The 6809-nt window shown below is 36.0% G+C and overlaps 1 pseudogene; it reads left to right on the forward strand.

The window, feature by feature from the left end:
- The first annotated feature begins 4792 nt into the window (after positions 1–4792).
- LOC111731042 lies at positions 4793–4911 on the forward strand (annotated as a pseudogene).
- The last annotated feature ends 1898 nt before the right edge of the window (positions 4912–6809 follow it).

Below are 6809 nucleotides of genomic sequence, written 5' to 3' on the forward strand. Positions count from 1 at the left end.
CTAAGATATAATTTCATTGTTCTTATTTTAAAGTTTTAAAATCAAAATGTAGCTTATCATTGGTATAAACATTTAATACACTGCCTTTTTTGTTTTCCCCAAATGCTGTTGGTGCATCTTAGAAATGCAGAAATACAGTATGCCAAAGATATGGCCCATGTCTCTTACTTCCCCTTTGTCCGTTAAAGAATGTGATGACTATAGCAACCTATACTTTATAAAGCTGGGCCAACATCCTGTTGTCTTCCAGGAACTTTCTGGCTTTCTGCCATACATATACATTTATAAAATGCATATGCAGAGTTAAGCATTTTTAATTTTGAGACCTTAGAACACTTTATAGACTCTGATTTCTGTAGCAAACAGGTGTATAATATACAATCTCTTACATGTCAAAGAAATGATGATTGATTTTCCTGGAAAAGACCATTTTCTCTTCATGTAATGACTTAAGTATATTTACTTAAGGGCTATTATCATTATCTTCATCATTACTATCACCATCATCATCATGAGGTACATGCAGTAAGGGGAAAAATTTAACACTCTATTGTTCCTTCCAGAGTTATAATTGTTAAAGTTTAAGAGCACATTTTAAAATTAATTATAAAAATGAGGGCTTTGGGAATAACTTGGATGGCCTGGAGCCAATACAGGAAGAACTAAACTGCTCTACAAGAAATGAATGAGAATTTGGGGGATTGAACATAAGTAAGTTAGGGAAGGATGGGCACTAAAGCAAGATGAGTGGGCACTGGGGCTGAGATCTGGCCCACTTTCTGATATCGAGCTGTAAATTGCAAAAAACTCCTGAAGGAAAAATGTCTTTTTCTAAATGTGCACAAAGGTGTCATATAGGCCAGCAGTGACCCCAAGAGAGACCCAGCACAATACCAAGAGACCACAACCTAGAGGTAAGAGAAATAGAGTGATTTCTCCATAGGAAGGACTGGACCAGAGATTTTTAAGTTCACAAATGTTAAAATTCAATTTAGGTCATTCTGTCTTAGAACATCATCTCCGCCATGGCTCTTGTCCTTTGATAATATCAGTCCACATATAGTATGGGGGAGTGGGCTTCAGGAAGAAGAGATTGAGCAGTCTCTGGTGAGGGGATGAGATGGGGAAAAGAGAGAAAAAACACTGAGTAGAGGGGCCATAATGTTACGGGAAGCAAGATCTCAACCAGGAGACATCAAGAGGAGACTAAGCCCCAGAGTAGCCTCAGAGACACTGGGATAAGTATTTGAACCAAATGTTATTTGAATTTCAAAGGGCTTGGGGACATCCACACAACTGACATTTTTATTATACACATATAAATATCATTTAAATCACTTGATTTTTCCACAAATGCTGCTGGAATTACTAGACATCTACAAGCAAAAAAATTAATCTAGATACAGATCTTATACCCTTCACAAAATCTAACTCAAAATGGACCATATACCTAAATGTAAAATTCAAAACAATAAAACTTTTAGAGGGTAAATAAGAGAAAATCCAAATGACATTGTATTTGCTGATGACTTTTTAGATACAACCGACCAAGGCACGACTCATGAAAAAAAAAGAATAAGTTGAATGTCATTAAAATTTAATTTTCTGCTCTGTGAAAGACTCTGTCAAGAAAGTGAAAAGGTAAGTCACAAACTGAGAGAAAATATTTGCAAAGGACATATCTGAAAAAGGACTGTTACCCAAAATACACAAAGAACTCTTAAAAGTCAACAATAAGAAAATAAGCATTCTAATCAAAAAATAGGCCAAAGACCTTAACAGATACCTCACCAAAGAAGATGTACAGATGGCAAATAAGTATATGAAAAGATGTTCCACATTGTATGTCATCAGAGATATATAAACTAAAACTATTAGAAGGGCCAAAATCCAGAACACTGACAATGGCACATGATAGTGAGGATGTGGGTCAACATTCATTGCTTGTGGGAATGCAAATGGTACAGTCACTGTGTAAGACAGTTTGGCAATTTCTAACAAAACTAAACATGCTCTGACCATACTATCTAGTAATTGTGCTCCTTGATTTTTACCCAAAGGAGTTGAAAAACTCATGTCCACGCAAAAATCTACACACAGATATGTAGAGCAGCTTTATTCATAATTGCCAAAACCTGGAAGTAACCAAGATGTCCTTTAATAGGTAAATGGATAAATAAACTATGATACATCCACAGTGGAATATTACTCAGTGCTGAAAAGAAATGATATATTAAGCCATAAAAAGACATGGAGAAACCTTAAATGTATATTGCTGAGTGAAAGAAGCCACTCTGAAAAGGCTATATAATATGTGTTTCTAACTACCTGACATTCTGAAAAAGGAAAAACTATGGAGACAGTAAAAAGCTCAGTGGTTGACAGAGGGTGGGGTGACAGAAGAGATGAACAGATGGAGCACAGAGGATTTTTAGGGCAGAGACTACTCTGTATACTATAATGGTAGGTACGTGTTGTACATTTGTCTGAAACCATAGAATATACAACATCAAGAGTGAATGCTGGTGTAAACTATGGACTCTAAGTGATAATGATGAATCAATGTAGGTTCATCGGTTGTACCATATGTACCACTCTGGCGAAGCATGTTGATAATAAGGAAGGCTATTCATGTGCAGGGGCACGGGGTACATGGGAAATCCCTGTACTTTTCACTTAATTTTGCTGTGAACCTAAAATTGCTCTTAAAAAAATAGTCCATTAAAAAAAAAAACATTTGAAGACATGCAGTCTAAGAGGTTAACTAACTTGCTCAGGGAAAAATAGCACATCTGTAATTGAAATATGGCTTCGGGGACTTCTGCTTTCTGCCATGATAGAGAAACAGGAACTGAACTTGCTGTCTTCCTTAAAAAACTAAATAACTGGACAAAATATTTGAAACATCAGTTTCAGACATTGAACAACAGGGAGCATAGGACAATGATCTTTGAAGGGAAACAAAAGAGATAAGCTCCATGGTTGCCCCAGCTTACTGCCTAGAGAGAATATCCAGGCAGTAGCACAGGAAGGGGGAAACTAAGCAGAGTCCTGGGGTTTCCTTGAGCTGAGACAGAGTTGAGAATTTGAGAAAACTCAGTAGCTAGAGTTTGCAGAGGAGAGTACCACAGAGGTTAATGCAGAGAGAGAGAAAGAGAGAGAGAGATCAAAGATCTGAAGAGGGTTGCCAGCTGAGTACTGATATGAGGAAACTATCAAGCCTGGGAGAATGAACCACCAAAAAATGACTGCTGAAACTCACACGGGACTGATAATAGTTTACATTCTCATCTCAAAAACCAGAGCGAAGAAACTTCAAAATCAGGGCATCAGGTAGAGTACTCAGACGGCTATTGCCTCAGTAATAATGGGATCAAATTTATCTTAAATTATAAGCTGCTCTAGTCTTACCTAAGAAAGTTTGAAAACAAGCCTCAAATGAATCAAATTAATTACTTAACTGTATACCCCCCAAAATATTTAAAAGACAACAAAAAATCTAGCACCCAATAAGATAAAATTCACAGTGTTTGATATCGAACCGAAGCATGCAAAGAAGAAAACATAACCAACATTGAAAAGAAAAATCAATCAATAGAAAGAAACCTAGAAAAGAAACAGATAATATAATTAATAAACAAAGACATTAAAACAGCTATTATAAATGTCGAAGCTACTTGACTTACAATGGGGTTACATCCTGATAAACTCATCATAAGTTGAAAATATTGTAAGTCAAAAATGCATTTAATACATTTAACCTACAGAACCTCACAGTTTACCCTAGCCTATCTTAAACATGTTTAAAACGCTTAAATTAGGCTACAGTTGGCCAAAATCATCTAACACAATGAATACACTGTAGAGTATTGGTTGTTAGCTATCATGATCATGTGGCTGACTAGGAGATGAGGCTCCCTGCCACTGCCCAGCATCACAAGAGAGTATTATACCACCTTTCACTAGCCTAGGAAAAGATTAAAATTCAAAATTCAAACTATTGTTTCTAGTGAATGTGTATCACTTTCACACCATTATGTAGCTGAAAAAATCACAAGTCAGGGACTGTCTGTACTCTATATTTCCAAAACGATAGAGGAAAGATGAGCATGGTAAGTAGGGACATGAAAGATATAAAAAAAGACCCAAATCAAACTTGTACCGATGGAAAAATAAATACAATGTTTGAAATGAAAAATACATTCAATGGGATTACTGCAGATTATGCACTGAAGAAGAAAAGACTGGTGAGTTTAAAGATATAGCAAAAGAAACTATCCAAAATGAAACACACAGAAGAAAAAAGACTGAAAAAATTGAACAAAGCATCAGTGAGCTATGGAACACCTTTCAGGAAGCCTAAAATATACATTAAATTTGAGCTCCAAAAGGAGGAGGGAAACAGAAAAAATATTTGACTAAGTGGCTGAATTTTTTTATAGATTATGCAATAAGCTCAACAAACATCGAGCAGAAGAAAATGTGAAGAAAACTACACCAAAGCATATCATAATCAATATGTTAGAACCAATAATTTTTTTAAAAATCTTAAAGCATTCAGAGATAAAAACATACATTTTATATAGAGAAACAAATATAAGAATGACAGTATAATACAATTGAGAAGTCAGTGGAGCAATATCTTTACATGAATAGAAGGAAAAAACCTGTCAACCTAAAATTCTATAATCAGCAAAAATACCATTTAGTAACAGAGTTTTGACACATATGAAGCAAAAACGGATAGAACTGCAATGAGAAATAAACAAATACACGGTTATACTAAGAGGTTTCCTACGGCCATGCCACCCTGAATGTGTCCGATCCCGTCTGATCTCGGAAGCTAAACAGGGTCAGGCCTGGTTAGTACTTGGATGGGAGACCATCTAGAAAGACCAGGTGCTGTAGGCGTTAAAAAAAAAAAGAAAAGAAAAGAAAAAGAAGTTTCAACATCTCTCCCAATAACTGATAAAACAAGTAGGTGAAAAATCAGGAAGCCTTTGGAAGACTTAAATAACTCTATCACCAATGTGACCTAAGCGACACACAAAACATTTATCAAAATAGACCATATTCTGGGCCATAAAACAAGTCTCAATATCTTTTAAAAGATTCAATAATATGAAGTATGTTCTATGACCACAATAAAATTAAATCAGTAGTCAACAACAGAAAAATATTTCAAAAATGCCCAAATATTTGGAAACCAAGTAATATACTTCTAAATAACTCATGGGTCAAAAATAAAAATCAGAAATTACAACACATGCTCCTTAATCTACAGTTCAATTCAGAGAAATAAATTTACCCTCAAATGTTACTTTATCACACTTCTTCAAATCCTTTCTATTTTTTCTATTTAGTCATCATGCAGAAGCAATCTTGTCATGATATCTTTAAGGTTTAATATGTGTATTTTATTTCTAGAGATCTATTTTCCTGTCCCTACTGAGAAGTACCGTTTTATAGTGAGTCATCCTTGTAAATTGAATTGCAGAAGACGGAAACCCAACTCAGACTAGTGTAAGTAAAAAGGATTTATTGAAAGCATCCTGGAATAGCTCACAGAATTGAGGAAAGCCATATATATTAGTTTCCTATTGCTGCTGTACCAAATTACCATAAACTCAGTGGCTCAAAACAACACATATCTATTATCCTACAGTTTTGGAGGTCAGAAGTGAAAAAGAGTCTCATGGGGCTAAAATCAAGGTGTTGGCAGGCTGTATTCCTTCTAGAAGCTCTAGGAGAGAATCCGTTTCCTCAACTTTTCTAGCTTTTAGAGGCTGCCCACATTCCTTGACTTGTGGTCCACTTCGTCTATCTTCAAATCCAGTGATGTTGGGCTGAGTCTTTCACACACTGCTATCTCTCTGGCCTACCTAGTATAATCTACAATAGTCTCCCCATTTCGAGGTCAACTGATTAGCAAACTTAATTCTAACTGTAAACTTAATTCCCCTTTGCCATGTAAGGTAACATACTCACAGGGTTCCAGAGAATAAGTCATGGGTCTCTTTTGGGGCCATTATTCTGCCTACCATACCACGTAGACTACTTGAAATTAGAAATGTGCCATTCAATGTCATTTGTAATAAGGATAGGCAGGTGTTTAGTCTGTGTCAGAAGGCAGCTTTTGGCAACTTTGCTGAAAAATTAACTTTGTATCCTCAGGATGTCTTTAGAACTGCAGAAAGAAGTAAGTGTATGAGCACTTCCAGATCCTTTTTAGGAGCACTCAAATGGCGGGCCCACTTATCTTAGAATTGTCTTGTTATCAGCAAACTTAATTTTGACAAAGAATGGGCTCATGCTATTTCTTGTCCCTTTAAAATTTATGAAACAATGAAATAAGCCAATTGATACAAAAGCAATTTTCAAATAAATGTGCTAATAGAAGACACTTTTTTACTCGTGTTTAATTTGGGCCTTTTTGAGGTACCCAGCCAGTGCCACAGTTCTTTCTTCTACTCAGGAAAAGCTTTAGTATAGTCTCACAACATCTATGGTTCAATGAAGTCTTTCCATCCTCGTTGCCTTTCTCCTGGAGAACTGAATCAGACAGCTGAGATTAAAGACAACTTCTCTTTCCAAGTAAAGATCTCATCTCCCAATTGCTACTTCACCCTTCCCTTGTTTCCATACAACAGGATTTAGGAGGAGGTCTCCCACTCCTACTTACTATTCACAGGGTGATTCTAGAAATTCTAAATTTTCTTCTTCCCAAAGTTACTTGGTGCTTAGCTTTCCAGTCTCAGAACCAGTTCCCCTTATTCAGTGGGGGTTCAGTCACTCGGCTTGCATTCTTC

The sequence above is a fragment of the Pteropus vampyrus genome, unplaced genomic scaffold (assembly GCF_000151845.1).
Source record: "Pteropus vampyrus isolate Shadow unplaced genomic scaffold, Pvam_2.0 Scaffold10, whole genome shotgun sequence".
Classification (NCBI taxonomy): Eukaryota; Metazoa; Chordata; class Mammalia; order Chiroptera; family Pteropodidae; genus Pteropus; species Pteropus vampyrus.